At 47.7% G+C, this 17,212-nt stretch overlaps 1 protein-coding gene across 6 annotated transcripts in view; it reads left to right on the forward strand.

Moving 5' to 3' along the window:
- The window catches only part of caskin1 (CASK interacting protein 1), a 95,119-nt gene that overhangs the window by 21,873 nt on the left and 56,034 nt on the right, over positions 1-17,212 (forward strand). The gene's annotated exons all lie outside the window — the stretch shown is intronic.

Consider the following 17,212-nt stretch of genomic DNA (forward strand, 5'->3'; position numbering starts at 1 on the left):
GCTGTACAAAGAAAAGAAAAAAAACCTGACTGACTGTGCCAAAGTTCTCCATCCACATACTGCACATGACCACTATTTCAAGCGGGCAGAAAATGCCAACAGAAATAGCCTGGCATCAGGTTTTGCAGGGCTCTGGCACTCCGAGTGTTTGAGGTTGAGTGGCACGTGGCATTTCCACATTGGGTTTGTTGTTGTCATTTTCTCCTCGTTGCCCTTTCTTCCGCTGACAGCCCTCCAAGTGCTCGGTTACACCTTGCCAACTCCGCACCCCGCGACTCTCGACAGCACCGGCTTTCCAGGGGTATGAGGTCTAGTGGAGGGTAACAGTGAGTCATCGTGAAATGAGAACAGGGCGGTCAGACTGTGAGCAGCGGCATCAGCTGTGGAGATTTTGCAGAGTGGCAGAACACACACAAGTGATTTTTGGCTCTAACACAGCTGCAGATGTTTTTTGAGAGGCGATTATGCAATGAGATGCCCCTTCTGTAGGGGTGTGTGTGTGTGCGTGTGTGTGTGTGTGTGTGTGTGTGTGTGTGTGTTTGTGTGTGTGTGTGTGTTTGTGCCTACATGAATGGACGTACATGCCTTACCTAGGCATTTGAGATGTGAGTGAGTACTTAAAACTATGCATGTTTGTATGTGTATATAAACGTAAATTGATATGTCTATGTGTAAGAGCGAGAGAGTGTGTCCGTGTGTGTGTGTGTGAGAGAGAGAGACAGAGAGTGTGTGTGTGTGTGTGTGTGTGAATGTGACCATTAATGTGTGTGTTTTGCAGGGGAATGTGGGTGTGTCTGCATGTGCTTCCCCTCCAGCTGCCCTCCCTATTCAGTGCGCTCATCCCCCTGTGCGACCACAGACCAGCGGGGACTGGGGCTCTCACAACACCGCGCTCATGTTCCCATGGCGGCCAGCCTGTTTGACTTAGCCAATGATCATGTCTGTCTAGCGCGCTCGCTTGCATAGCATTGTCTCAATCCCTCTCTCTGTACCCTCATTCTCTCTCTCTCTCTCTCTCTCTCTCTCTTGTCTCTCTCTCATTTTCCCTCCATTTGTTTCCTCTGTCACAGCATCTCTCACTCCCTCTCTGAGAAGGATCAGTGGAGAGAAAAAAAGAGAGAGAGAGAGAGAGAGAAAGAAAGAGAGAGAGGAATCATTTGCAGGGAGCAGCTCATCTGGTGTGGAACACTTATCTAGAACATTCTTCATTCTGAATTCTGAGGCCGTAATGAGATGTGCCTCAGCCGTTGTGACAGGAGTGGCTGGGCATCTCCCCGAGCCTTTTTTCTTTTTTTTTTACGAGCGAATGAGGATGCTGACATTATTAACCTCTCATAATAATAGAAATGGCTCCTCAGACAGCAGACGGAAAGAGGAACGGAGAAAGACAGGGAGAGACTAGATGTGAATTACACTGAAGTGAGAAATGAGGGCATTGGGCGAGGGTGGTGAAATACACAAGAGGTGGGTAGAGAGAAGAGACAGATTGAGAGTGAAGAGGACAGGAGGACAGATAGAGAAAAAGGGAAAGTAGGGATAGTGGGAGGTAGAGATTATTTCCGAGAGGTATTTAGGAGAATGAGCAAGCAATAGAAAGAAGAGAAAGAGAGTGAAAGAGAAAGTGAAAGAGAGTGAAAGAGAAAGAGAGAGTGAAAGAGAGAGAGAAGCAGCTTAGATACGACGGTGCTAAGAAGAGGCGGCCTCTGTGAGCCCTAATCCCATTCGTCTCCTGAGAGTCTCTCTTTCTCTCTCTCCCCCTCTCTGTTTGTCTCTGCACTGCTGATAAAACCACGTCACTAATCATCCATCCTTCCCATACACGGAGCCGTTCTCTTCTGCTGCTGTACTAAGGAGCTCAACGCTTAATTGCCGTGCAGGATTCTGTAACAAAAGAGTTTCTCCTTTACTCAACATGCCGGCTAATTAGCGCTGCAGCGTGTTCACTGAGAGGGAGCAAGGGGAGCGGGTATCTGGTTGGTGCCGCAGACAGATTTCTGGAGAGGAGTTGGTTGGAGAGAGGAAGAGAGGATAGGGAGATAGGGAGGGGAGGGGAGAGGAGAGGAGAGGAGAGGAGAGGAGAGAGGGGGAGATAGGAAGGAGAGAGGAGAGGAGAGGAGAGGAGAGGAGATGGAGATGGAGAGGAGAGGAGAGGAGAGGAGAGGAGAGGAGAGGAGGAGAGGAGATGGAGATGGAGAGGAGAGGAGAGGAGAGGAGAGGAGAGGAGAGGAGAGGGGAGGAGAGGAGAGGAGAGGAGATGGAGATGGAGATAGGAGAGGAGTGGGAGATAGGGGGGAGAAAGGAGAGGAGAGGAGCGCATACAGGGATGGGGGCTGAGGGTAGAGGAGAGGAGATGGGGATAGGGAGGAGAGAGGAGAGGAGAGGAGAGCATACAGGGATAGGGAGGAGAGAGGTGAGGAGAGGACAGGAGACGGGGATAGGGAGGAGAGAGGGAGAATGGGTAGGGGGATCCTGGACGCTTGCCACTGACTCAGACGAGCTGGCTTCTAATGAGCTTCTCACAGCCATCCGGGTCGATTGCTCAGCAGAATGAAAATATGAAATATTCAGTCCCTCCTCCGTCACCGAACCCATCCATCCCCCTATTCTCGCTCTCTCTCTGTCAGTCCGCCATCTATCACTATCCATCTCCCACCCTCTCTCCATTTCTGTGATTCTTCCTCTTTGACTCTCAGATCCAAATAGCTTTTTTGGGAATGAATTGCAATTAAAACTGTTGCCAAAGCGCAGCATGGCAAGCATACAGAAGAGTAATAATCACGATAAAAGATAATGGTCATAGTGCTGGAGGGCTAATAAACATATTTAACAGAGACTCTGGGATCTCTCCCAACCTCCCTCTCTTTCTGTCTTTCTGTCTCTCTCCCTCTGTCTGTGTGTCTGTTTCTTTCTTTCTCTCTCTCTCTCTGTGTCTGTGTCTGTGTCTGTGTCTCTCTCCTGATGAATAAGGTGGGGCGGGGGCGGCGGTGTCTTTCCCTCTTGTGGGAGTGCTGACAGGGAGTGGGGAGCTGCCATTGTCCTGCCCTGCTGTCCTCACACATGTCCTCTGTATTCATGGGCACCAGCAGGCCCCACAGCCCCTTCCCAGTGTGTGGGTGTGTGAGTGGGTGTGTGTGTGGGTGCGTGAGTGAGTGTGTGTGAGTATGTGTGACCATGTGTGCAGGCGTGTGTGTGTGTGTGTGGGTATGTGTGTGGGTGTTTTGTTCACGTGTGTCTTTGTGTGTGTATGAGTGAGTGAGAGAGTGTGTGCAGGCTGTGTGTGTGTGTGTGTTTGTGTTCATCCGTGTGTGTGTGTGTAAGGCTGCAGTGTCGGTGGGTTTGTTGTGATGACACATTGGGTCCTTAGTGTGCATGCTGTGCTGTGGATCTTACATTGTGAGTAACCACTTCTGAGCTATGCTTTAGCCCGGGAGTGATGTCATCACTAAGTGCCCATATCTGTCGCCTAGATTAGTCTCAAATGGCAAAGCATTATCTACATAGCAAGTTATTTTTAATCATCGTTTAACTTTCATTTCGGGGGGATTATAGTCAACAAATGAGTCTCTCCGGTTCAACTGTAGTGGATAATGTTCCTTCCTTAGAGGTCCGTTAAACCAATTGGTAGATCAGACCAGTGAATAACAGCAAAGCTACACTAATGGAGCTGACCTGAAGCAAACTGATTTAATATCTGCTGCATTTAACTCCACAGCACTGAACTGAATTGAATCAGACCTGTATGCCGAAGAGGAAAAGGATCAGACATAATATAGTAATAATAATATAATAATAATACAGAAATAATGCAGTTATATTTCCTTCAATCCTCTTTTTATAAAATGTGTAAAAGTGATACATTGAAAAGAAACTACACGCTTTGGAAAGTTTCAAGTTTTTCTCTCTCCAGGTTTTCACAGAAATAGATGCTCTGAGACAAGAACACTCTCCTGGGCTTTGTTCTCACTAACTGAAATGTCAACATAGCACAACACTGCCAATTATGGAGAAGACGGATATGTCAGTCTGCCAGTTATTGTGAATGTGTGCCTCACACTGAAGAGCAGAGGGGCAGAGGTGGACAGGGAGACAGGTGGACAGGTAGACAGGTAGACAGGTAGACAGGTAGACAGGCACAGTGGCATAGTGTGAATGTGGAGACTGTCACCACCAGCGCTGAGCCATGGTTCTTTAGTTAACCAGTCAGAGCACACAACTCAACAATAGTTACAGGCTCAGTCACAATGTCCTATCCTGTCCTGTCCTGTCCTGTCCTGTCCTGTCCTGTCCTGTCCTGTCCTGTCCTCTCCTGTCCTGCCCTGTCCTCTCCTGTCCTGCCCTGTCCTGTCTTGTCCTGTCCTGTCCGGCCCTGCCCTGTCCTGCCCTGCCCTGCCCTGTCCTGTCCTGTCCTGTCCTGTCCTGTCCTGTCCTGTTCTCTATTGCTATTCTCCATGCACCCTCCACCCATCCCAGGGTGCCACACACACCACTGAGATCTCTCCCACAGGGGCCCAACCAATCACAGGAGGCCATCATACCTTGATCCGCAACAGATGTGTTCCTGATGACCTCACAGCACCTTCCAATCCCCCACTCCTGTCCTCAGAGATCATGGCTGGTGCCCGTGTGGCCTTTACCCAGGGCTTAAGGCTGGCCGGGGGGGGTCTGGTTCTCTGCTTCCACCACAGGCTCCCAAATCAGCGTTTGAGGGGCAATACCGCTTTAGGAACTGAGCTCATCGGTGTTAATGAGTGCTCGTGAGGCGCTCTAAATCCAGAATCTGGATGGCACACGGCTACCTGATGGAATGCCAAGGTCATCAAGCAGGGCCAAGAGCCTTTGACGGAGATCTTTTAATTGAAGTCACACACAGACCAACACGCACACGAGGGACAGCCAGGGCCTAATTGTAGATGATGGGTGATGGTGATGGACGAGTTCTATTGATTCCCTATTTAAACTGTGGGCGCAACTCTTCTGGTTCTGAAGGGCATGGACATCAGCGCTCTGTCTTCCTCTTTCTCAGGCTGAGCGTGTTCTTGTGTTGCAGATATGAACTTGAAGCCCTGACAGCTATTACTTTTGTTGTTGTTGTTATCAACGCCAGCGAGTTTTGCACATAAGAAGCGAAGAAGAATCAATGTGATAACCTTGACGTGCAGCAAGCAGTTGCTAGGAGACAAAAAAATCTTTGCTGCCTCTGACCATCTGAAGGAAGGGCCTAACAAGATAGCATCGTCGTTGTCAGATTACAGGACAAGTAAAGTAGTTTAATGTGTCAGATTAAATTTGAGACATTTTCCCATGTCTAATTGATTTACTCTCAGAAGTGAGGAGAACAGAGGCTGGCGTAACTTGGCAAATGGAGACACAAACAGGGCTTCCTTGGGCTCTCGCCTGTGGCCGTTACATAGGGGCTAACCCATTGTTTATTCATGGTGAACGAGCACAGGTTTGCCAGAGTGGGTTATGAATGATTCACACTCATTAATCACCAGGGAAGGATCCTTAAATGCCCTGGACTTACAGCAATGCCATTGTCTCAGGGTTTGTGTTCTACACTAGCTGAACATCAGTAATGCCGCAGAGACTTACGCGTCTGGTCCGGTCCTGCTTGTAGTGTACCGTAATCCCATTTGATCATTTACATGCACAGTATATGCTCTGATTGCATGTACTAAGTACAGTGTGTAGTACTGTGAAAGCACCTATTGCATATATAGTCATGTACCTTGGGAGGAGAACTTGCATTGGGATTCACTGTCATTCCTATGTCAGCCTAATTGTTCTACTACAGCCTGTGTGTTCTAATTGTTCTACTACAGCCTGTGTGTTCCTATTGTTCTACTACAGCCTGCGTGTTCTAATTGTTCTACTACAGCCTGTGTGTTCTTATTGTTCTACTACAGCCTGTGTGTTCCTATTGTTCTACTACAGCCTGCATGTTCTTATTGTTCTACTACAGCCTGTGTGTTCTTATTGTTCTACTACAGCCTGCGTGTTCTTATTGTTCTACTACAGCCTGCGTGTTCTAATTGTTCTACTACAGCCTGTGTGTTCTGCTCTTGGTTGGGTGGGTCTGCAGGAGGGATGGTGTTTAATCCAAGTGACCCACTCTCCCTGTAACAGAAGGAAATGAAATGTCAGTGTAAAAGGGCTACAATGTAACACATGCAGCCTCACGTGAGAGATTCAGGTCATTTGAGAACACATGGAAACATTATATTCACAGTGCTCTATCAGGCTAGGCCAGCCAAACACAGCAAGGTCAACGTGATGCCATGCGCTCCTCAGTAAGAAGGGAGAATGTGCTTTCCAGCTGAACCTTGCTCCCACTTCCTGTTTTACTACAGAAATGTTATATATGTGGAAAAAGACATCTGCATCAAGCGGCACTAATGTGACTGACCACCCTTGAGTGTTCAAAACAGGTTCGCTGAGGACTTTGGGTTCCTGTGTACGTGTTTGTGTGTATGTGTTTGTGTGTACGTGTTTGTGTGTATGTGTTTGTGTGTACATGTTTGTGTGTACGTGTTTGTGTGTAGAGGGAGAGCCTGAGATGGATGCAGCTGATGATACTATGTGCTTGTGTGGTGGTTTTTGCAGCATTTTTTTTTGCAGCAGTTTTACTCCTTGCTTTAAGTTAAAGGTTGCCCCTCTGTAACCATGGAGACTGTGCTCTGCAGCAACATCCAGTTATATGGTAGGATTATGAATCAGTGAGGTATGGCATATGCCTCCATGCCTTCTACGCTCCGCAGTGAGCTCCCTCCACTTCATCTTGGGCAGATATACCCAAAGGGGAGGCAATCTATTAGACTTACCATCAACACCACAGAGTCAAACAATGAAATTGCCATCTCGACAGCCACCTAGAAATAACTTATTGTATTGTGTCACAATTTAATACAATTGATATTTAATACAAATCAAAAACCTCCAGAGGAAAAGGTTCAGCATCTTAAATCATCAACATGTTGTCTCAACACACAGCTGTCTGACTTTTTCAAATCTATTTTTAAGTCTGTAACAATTGATTTGCAGCAAATAGTGAATAACTCACTGCTAAAAACAGGTGCTATTAAGCCACTCTTACAAGAGAGAACTCTGGATGTGTCTGTGTTAAAGAACTATAAACAAATCTTCCTTTTATAACTATAACTTTTTCTATCAACGCAGCAATTTTCTGAACCAAAGTGATTCTCTGGCTCTGAAAACCTTGGTGTTCTAATAGACTCATATCTCAGCTTCACCAGCCATATCAAAGCAAAGCACCAAAACAGCCCTCTATCATATTATTGACTTCTGTCAATAACTTTTGACAGAGATTTTGACACAAGCTGAAATTGTGAATGGTGTTGCCATCACACGTGTTGTCCGTGAGTCTCATAGCATTACCTTAGACACGAGCTGAGAAATTAAACATGTTACAACTGTCCCCACTCTCCCCTACTTGACCTATAAGTGGGCATTCATGATATTCACCCCTGTCATTACACACAACATTACATCATTTTTCATGCTAATTAAACCCTTCAGTGGCTCAGGACACGTGGGTTATGCCTAACTCTACGGCTCACTACAGTGGAGATCTCTGGTACTGACGTCTAGCTAACACTGAAGCGCTTTGTTTGGTTTAGTAACTGATGAATGTGTAGTTCATGCTTTCACTTGCATGACTGCAGTGCATGGTTCCACTCCAGTCAGGCAGAAGCAGTGAAACCCTCACACCAATGCAAAAAAACACACGCATGCACACACAGACACCCTCACACACCCATGCAAAAAAACACACGCATGCACACACAGACACCCTCACACCCATGCAAAAACACACGCATGCACACACACACACACACACATGCGGATAGAGTCTTATGAAAACACTAACACACCTCCCACCGCCCACACTCGGCAGCATAATATTGGGGGCACAGGGTCTTTTGGTCGTCCTCCAGAGGAGGCGGTGACCCGAGGAGACCTCCGCAGCACTCTGGGAAGAGGAGGAGGCGCGGTACGGTGCGGTGCAGCGGCACCAGCAGATGCTGCTGCCGGGGACTGCCCCAAAAGGGGAGGAATCAAAACACCAGCAATGTGCCCCCGCTAAGAGAGTGACAGCACAAGAACCCGGGCCAACCCCTGCTGCAGCCATGGATGCCCCCTCATGCCCCCCCGCCCCCCCTAACCCCCCCAGGCGTATTGAGATGTTAATGCAGCTGAGACGGAGACTGGTGTGTGTGTGTGTGTGTGTGTGTTGGGGGAAGGGTTCTGGCAGAATGACATCACCCACCTGCTGCTGAGGAGAGGCATTGAGTTCTGGAATGCTGAATGTTGTCACACACATGGGTAACATTGGTCAACACACACAGTCTCTCTCACGCACATACACACAAACACACACACACACACACACACTGTTCCAAAGGGAGAGATTCACACACATACACACAAGCACACTCACTGATGCGTATGAAGAGAGTCACAGACATATACAGATGGTCATGCATTCAGACAAATGCTGACAAATATTTACATACACACACACAAATATGGTATGCACACAATTTCTCTCTCTCACTCTCTCTCTCTCACGCACACACACACACGCACACACATATGCACACACACACACACACACACACTCACACAGAGCCTGTGACTAACATAGACCGTTTGTGCAGCCAGTCATTCGGTCCTCTCACATGCACACACACACACACACACACACACACACACACACCCAGTCGTTGGGTCCTCTCACATGTTTGGAGATGCTTCAGCAGCATTTCCCGCGCACTGGAAAATTCTATCTAACGCAGCGGCCCTGCCATCATTTCCAGAATCATTAATGCCGCATGCTGTCATAACTGGGAGTTCAGCTACAGGGTGTTCAGCAGCGCCCTTTCCAAGGTGCCTTTCAGCAGGGCCAGGAGTTTCCCTCACTGGCCCGCGCTCTTGACTAAAAACTTTAGTCAGTCTGAGAAGAGGGGGCTCCTTATTGTCCGGCACTGAGGCGCGGAGAGGCAAAGCCCCCCTGCACCCCTCAACTCTCCCCCTCCACCCTGGCAGCGAGAGAGAGAGAGAGAGAGCGAGAGGGAGAGAGAGAGGGAGAGAGAGGGGGGGGAGAGGGAGAGAGAGAGAGAGAGAGAAAGGGGGAGAGAGAGAGAGGGAGAGAGGGAGAGAGGGAGAGAGAGGGGGGAGAGGGAGAGGGAGAGAGAGAGAGAGCGAGAGAGAGAGAAAGGGGGAGAGAGGGAGAGAGAGAGAGAGAGGGGAGAAAGAGAGAGAGAGGGAGGAAGGGTTATTTGAATGAACAGTACCTTGTGCCCAGCGGCCAGCACGCGAAAGCGACACAGCTCGGAAAAAAATATCCCTTGCCAACATTTAAATGCATAATGACGTTTGAATGACTAATTGATCATTTAGGAACGAGTGCAATTGGCTCATTTCCGTGCTTATTTGCCAGGCCCCAGGGGCGTGAATGGTTTTATCCGCGCTGAGAGGCTGCCCATTCGCGCTGCTAAAAAGCGTCACTTGGCCGGCCGCACGCCAGAATGCCTTCAGCTAGGACGTCTGTTTGGAGCTGGCGTCATCAGCATCAATGGGAGGATCAACCGATTCCCTCGCGGTCACAAGGCCACCTACTGTAACACCATCAGTTTATGAGTGCTTTTACATAAGCTGCCATTACAGTCGCAATGCAACAAACACACTCACTCCCACACACACACAGACTCACACACACACACACACACACGCAGCCATGCAGAAACAGAAGACACCGAAGGATAGTCATGGATAGAGTCACAAATAGCCACATGCAGTCACGCTACCACAAACATAAACAGAACACACACCCTTTCGTGCAAACACACACACAGACACACACTCAAACACAAACATGCTCTCACTCACTCAAGGACAGTCATGAACATGGATAGAGTGATGCCTAGCCACATGCTGTCACGCTGTCACATACACACACACACACACACACACACACATACACATACTGGAGATAGAGAGCCTGTCTCTGGGCTTCGCACGCATGTGCCTATGTCGGCTCTTTCCGGAGCAGGAGAATAAACACAGACGTTATTTATGAGTGGCATAAACCCACACGAGAGATTACAGCTCCCATCTCCACTGCAGGAGTTCTCCATGTGGCCAAACACGTAACACACAAGGCACAGAGTGTGGAAGAGTTCTGTAGTGCAGGCGAGAGAGAGAGAGAATCAGAGAGAGAGAGAGAAACAGAGAGAGAGAAACAGAGACAGAGAGGCGAGAATGAGAAACAGAATCAGAGAGAGAAACAGAAAGAGAGGAACAGAGAGAATCAGAGAGAGAGAAACAGAATCAGAGAGAGAGAGAGAGAGAAACAGAGGGGGGGGGGGTGGACCTCATGCCTGCAAGAAGAAGAGGTACATGTATGTGCGCTGCATCACCAGGGGATTGAAATCAAATGTTGCCTCTCTCTTTGCCTCCTTCATCCCCTTCTCACCCTCTCTGTTATTCTCTACTAATCTTTTCCTGACGCATGCGCTCTTCCACTCTTCATCCTGTGTCCCCTGACTTACCCACCCCAGCGTGCTCTCTCTCCCCTCTTCCTCTCTCCCTCTCTTCCTTTCCCTCCCTCTCTCCATCCATTTATTTACCTTCCAGAGCCCAGCTTTCAGCTTCCATTAACCTGATCCCCACGACGTTTCCTGCCTGAAGAAAATGCTCACACTAAAGCCTTTTGACAGTAATGTTATGGCCTCTTCCTGACATTCCTCACTGTATTCTGTACTCTCTCTCTCTCTCTCTCTCTCTCTCTCTCTCTCGATCTCTCTCTCTCTCTCTCACACACACACATACACACATACACACACACACACACACACTCTTTCCCTTACTCTTTTTCTCGATCACTCTCTACCATCATTTTACCACAGTGATAGGAGAGAGAGAGAGAGAGAGAGAGAGAAGCAGGAGGAGGGATACCCACATGTCTTTTCTCTCTTCCTCTGATGTAGCAAGTCTCACTGAACTTAACCTCCCTGGTGCATTATCACTTCTGTGGCCATCACAAGACAGGCCCAAATGGCCGACGGCATGGGGACCCCAAGGGCCCCCCGGCAAGCGGAGGCCTTGGGGTCTGACTGGAGGCCAACGGACACCATTCCTCTGTGCGGATGAGTAAATATTGATCAGTGGCTCAGTACTAATCAGCCCAGCCAGCTTCCCATGTCACACAGCTCAGTAAACAACGGGGAGAGTAGCTACAGGGCCTTAGTCTTCATGTCCATCCTCCTGCATGCCTAGGATGAGGAGAGCTGTTGAGGAGAGGGGAGGGAAAGAGAAAAAAGAAAAGAGATAGGGATAGACAGACAGAGAGAGGTGGGGAGGGAGGGAGGGAGGGAAGGAGGGAGGGAGGCAGCAATGAGGCCAGCAATTCCCAAACAGCTCACACTCTCATCCTCCCCTGTCACGCTGAGGGGCGCAATAACACACTTACCTCCAGGAAATCTAATTCACGGCTGCATTAGAATACATCAGCGGTTTGGGGCGAGCGGCCCCCGCGGAGAGACTGCCATCGATCCAGATGTGTTTCTGAGAAGGCCAGATGTGTCGCATGCACAGCCAGCCGCCAGGCAGCCAGACAAGGCAGACGGAAGCCAGGAGAGGAGTTTTTTTGTTTTTTTTCTCCCCTCATTAACTGAATCAGGGAAGCGCCACTGCAAGAGGCGGGCTAGGCCTGCTTGTGTTTCTTCTCTTTCATTTTCTGCTGTGTCTCTTTCCACCAGTTCATCAAAAAGGTCTGTTCTGTCTATCTCTAATGAGCTGGCTTTAATCACGAGACCCTCTACCACCAGGCACGCTAATGCAGCACGGCCTCTTGAACAGCGGCTGCCTCTCTCTGCATGGACCGTAAACACTGTGTCGTGTGTCGCGAGACAGGTAATGAGGGGACGCGGTGGCGGCAGCGGTGGCGGCCAGCTAACCACGGGGGCTTGTTTCCTGTCCTCCATTAGAGCGCTGGCCTCGTTTGTATCTGTGACACACGCGGAGGAGATAACAGCGCGGCCCCTTGCTGTGGGCCTGTCTGGTTGCACACCTTGAGATCACCTTTCCGATTTAGGAGAGAAATAAAACAGTAGCTTCTTTAGAGCGGGCTGGAGGCACATGGCGAAAATAGGTGGTGGTGGTGGTGGGGGAAAAGTGATTTTGTGTATTGTGTATAGCAAGAGAGACGTTTTGCCTAGGGGAGGAAAACGTGATTCTCTGAATGCAAATTGCTCATTAGTCACCATGGAAATAAATTCAGTAAATAGCACCTCAGGCCGTTGTTGTTGGTACACTCGCCCATGGCTGCTCACTGTCTCCAGGTGCCTCACAAACTGTGTGAGATGCTGACATGCTCAGAGCTCAAGGGGAGACGTTTGATTACTGGGGGAAAAAACACTGGATTGGCGGAATCCAACCGTCAGGAGGTGGGAGAGTGGGTCAGATTAGAAAAGGTGTGAGTGCAACCTGAAGTCAGCACTTGTGCCAGAGGGGCCAAAACACTCCCAGTGTACCTTGCCAGAGGGGCCAAAACACTCCCCGTTTTCCTTGTGCCAGAGGGGCCAAAACACTCCCTGTGTCCCTTGCCGCATCAAGTTGGAGTGTTGTATGGGCACCGTGCCTGCTTGTGCTTCTTATGGGGCGCCACACTCTCCAGATGATATTGGGTGCTAATGCCCACCACAGGCAATGCTGAGTCACTCAGTAAACTGGAGGTATCTTAGTTTTATATGTTTTTGTTTTCGGACTGGGTGGCATTCTTGAAGTTTCTATTTCTAGATATATGTTTGTCTTTTCTGTCTGTCATCAATTGTACGAAGGATATTTTGTTTGTTTTATGCTTTTTTTAATGAATCAAGATCACGGGTGGTGTGCCAGCTAAATGCTAGCTTGCAGTGTCTCTATCCGAATTCCCCAAAGTGTTGCTTGTGCGCAAACAGCAGAGGGAATTCTTCTGAGACCCGTCGTGAGGCTGAAAAGTGTCGGGCAGGAAGTGATCCAACGGGTCGGTTCTGAAAGCAAAGAAAGTATTTATAGGAAATGAATTCACTCCGGGCCTGGCAGCGGCAACAACTGCTGAGCTCTCTCCAGCTTCCTCCCTCTCTTCCTCGAAACAATAGTCCTTCTGTCCGTCCCAGCGTCTCTCTGCGCCGGTCCACTGTCTGTTGGCGTGGCTCTTCAGCGGCGGACAGACAGACAGTCCTCTCCTCCTCGCTTCATTCTTCCACAGGCTCTGGGAATGTGGCCTGGACCCCTTCACCCCTGCCGAGCGCTAGATGGAGGAGGTGGAGGTTATAATCTCCCATCAACCCCCTCTCTTGTTAAGAACCTTGGGCTCCGAGCCGAGAGCCCCCTATTCTAATTTACTGAAAGAGTCTCGCCTCATCTCATCTCATCTCATCTCATCTCATCTCATCTTGTCTCGTCTCCCTGCGTAAGCGCAGTCTCTCATCTGTTGGATTGGGTCGATGAAAGAAATATGGCAGCCGCTCCATCTGAGCCTCGCTCTGCTGCCCTCGCCCTGAACATGCATTTGGATGCAGCGCTGACATTAACATCAAAGCAGTCACAGAGGGTGCAGTGGGGTTCAGTGGGGAAAGCAAGGTTGATAAAACAGTGTTGGGGTACTCTCTCTCTCTCTCTCTCTCTTTCTCTCTTTTTCTCTGTATCTCTCTCTCTCTCAGTCTGTCTGTATCTCTCTCTCTCTTTCTCTCTCAGTCTGTCTATCTTTCTCTTAGTCTGTCTGTATCTCTCTCTCTCTCTCACTCTCAGTCTGTCTGTCTCTCTCTGTTTCTCTCTCTCTCAGTCTGTCTGTCTCTCTCTCTCTCTCTCAGTCTGTCTGTATCTCTCTCTCTCTTAGTCTGTCTATCTCTCTCTGTCTCTCTCTCTCTCACTCACTCACACATGCACACACACACACAAACACATAATATATCCTATGCTCCATCATCTCTTAAAGAGGGTAGCATGTAGCAGCGGGGGGTCAGAGCTGGATTTGATGAAGGCCAGATGTGCTTTGTCATGGGGAAGGACATCGCTGTTATCCAGAGCTAGGGCTTTCATCCAATCAGGGCCCGGATGAGGGCAGGATGCAAGCCTTGCTGTGCGGCTAAGTTGTCCAGCTGCACAGGATAGGGGATGGGGTAAATTATTCTGGAGGATGAGGAAGAGACAGTAGATGAGATATATTAAGCTTGTTGTGTGTGTGTGTGTGTGTGTGTGTGTGTGTGTGTGTGTGTGTGTGTATGTATGTGTGTATGTATGTGTGTGTGTGTGTGTGTGTGAATGTGTATGTGTGAATCAGAGAGAGTGCAAATCTATTTGCGGGGGTACAAACAGAAGATGTGTGTGTGCACATGTATGCCAAGTGAAAATGAGTGTATGGGTGAGTTATTGTGAGTTTGCAAGACAGTATGATTGTGTATGTGTAAGCACATATTTGTGGGTAGGAGAGTATGAGCACAATTGCGTTCACACGTGTGTGTGACTGGTTGTCACCGGGGGCAGGGAGGATATTCACCGTGACACATGCTGTCAAAATCAAATTAAGTGGTGTCACTCTGACAAAGAGGGGCCATCAGTCAGCACAGAGGGGAAACTTGGACTCACACTTCCTCCACTCCAGTTGTGGTTGATAGCGGAAACAGGAAGACCGCTATCAAAATCTACTCTATTGCAAATGTGGAGCGGCACTCACTGCAATCCAGGCAGTACCATAGAGTTCCCGTTTCACTGCTATCATATATCACAAGTGTGAATTATGGGATTGCCATTTGACATGCAAGATTCATGCATGGTTCCGGTGGCTTTAAGTGACTGTAGGGGTGGGTGATATGACCAAAATCTTCTATCACGGTATTTGTAATTTTATATCACGGTTACGGTATATATCACGGTTTATTATACGTAGGGTGACCAGATTTGGGTTTTTGAAAAAGAGGACACTTCAGCGGTGGCGAAATGTGTCCACAGACATTTATTTATTGACCCTTAAGAACACTAAGGTGCAGAAACAATACTGCCTCAATAGGCTATTGGCCTAAGCAATAGTGAATCTTTAAATAGTAAAATAAAAGCAAAGTGTATGTAAAAAAGAAAAAGAAAAAGGAAAAATCTTTCTGTGGCATTTAGTCCAGTGCTTATGTTTCAGTGGTTCTTTAATGTACTTTCAGAAGATAACTGAAGTGTTAAAACTTTCTTTTCAATGTGTGTCCATATGTTAACGCAATAATGATGAGATATTGTATTTATATGGCCACATATTAAAATAAAAAAATTAAGAAGTTGGACATTACACATAGACATATATACATAGACGCTCCGTCGACCGCCTCAGCCCGTTGCTGCGACGTGCTAACGTGATGACGAGGTGATGACTGGTCTGTAAACAGACACAAGTAAATGATGGAGCTGCAGTTTTTCTGGATAAAAAGCACTATAGATAGCGTTTATATTTCTCAACCGATTTCACTGAGTCGTTTTTATATTCAAAGGTTTATGATCTACGTGGAGTACCAAAAAAAGTTTTGTCTCCATATTACTTAGAATCTCGTTGGTTTGGCCGTAATCGCCGTTGACATACATACATGTATATGATAATCGCTGCTAGACGCTCACTGTTCTTGTGCTCTCACAGCTCATTCACTTTGAAATACTGAAAAATAAATGCCTACACTAGACACTTTTCAGTCCATATTTTTCAGTATATTGAATCTTGCCCAACAGTCGAGGATTACTCAACAAGTAGGCATGATAGCCCTTGCAGGTTATGTGCATAAAAATTGTACTGGGTATCGTATTATACGGCTCTTCAGAATGTTCAAAAAAGTTCCGTTGATTTTGAATGGGCCACCCCAACGTTCGCAGGTCTGTAATTTCTTTATGTTCACTGCTGCGAAAATGTAATGACCGCTAACCATCTTTCATATCATTCCGCAAGTAGTCCGGTCATTTAACGTAACGGGAAGTAATGGGTTGCTACGCAACACCTGAAACTTTAGAGTTCTATTTTATTTCTCAGCAGAAATCACAAAACGGCTACAAAATCGTTAAAGAGGTATTTTTGGAGGAATGTCTATTGTTTTGGCGAGTTACTGTAGAATAAGAGGGATGAAGTATAGTTCGGAGGTCATTATCTAAAAATAAATCGATTGGATTTCAAAATAAGAGTATACCGCGGTTGAAACGGTATGGCCAAATCTCTCCCGGTTGACACATTTCTACCGTTGCACGGCATATACCGTCATACCGCCCAGCCCTAAGTGACTGGATTCATATTGTCTCCAAAGATGAAGTTGTGTAACTTGATTTGTGGTATTGGACTGGCAGGATTTAATTTGTTTAGCACGGCCGGAGCCAGAGCCAGTGCCAGTGCCCACACAGAGGGCCCACACACACACGCACACACACACACACACACACACGCACAAACACACACAAACACACACACACACAAAAACACAAACACAAACACACACATACACACGCACACACACGCACACACACGCTGTGTGGGCGGGGTTGGAGTGCTGCAGTAATTAGGGTGATGATCAATACAGATATTACTGTAATGTAGCACTGCTGTCTGCCATGGATTTGTTGTCAGAAGATGAGGGGTAGTCTGCCTCACCTGACTGCAGATGAGTCTCCGGGTGTTTAGGGAAGGGAGCGCAAGCACACATACACACATATGCATATCAACAAATTAATAAACACTGACAAATGCACAGTTTGAGCACAAACACACACACACACATATGCATATCAACCAATTAATAAACACTGACAAATGCACAGTTGAGCAGACACACACACACACACAAACACACGGGCATATGCTCATACACTAATGAATACATTACACATCATAGTAATACAATAATTTTTCTGACTAACTTGACAAACTGTATGCGCAAGAGTTTATGCGCTTATACATACATGTGGATTGGAAGTGTGTGTGTGTTTGTGTGTGTGGGTGTGTGTGTGTGTGTGTGTGTGTGTGTGTTTTAGTAAACCCTGTCGGAAAGCCCGTGTGGGTGCCCTGCACTAATTTGTGTGCACATGTGTAGGAAGAACTAAAGGATGCTTGTTGCCTAGCAACCACCTCCAATCTCAGTGTTACGAAGGCTCAGAACAGCACAGTCCAAGAGCTGTTGTGAGTTGCCGGAACGTT

This window comes from Clupea harengus, chromosome 1, assembly GCF_900700415.2.
Source record: "Clupea harengus chromosome 1, Ch_v2.0.2, whole genome shotgun sequence".
NCBI classification, from domain to species: domain Eukaryota; kingdom Metazoa; phylum Chordata; class Actinopteri; order Clupeiformes; family Clupeidae; genus Clupea; species Clupea harengus.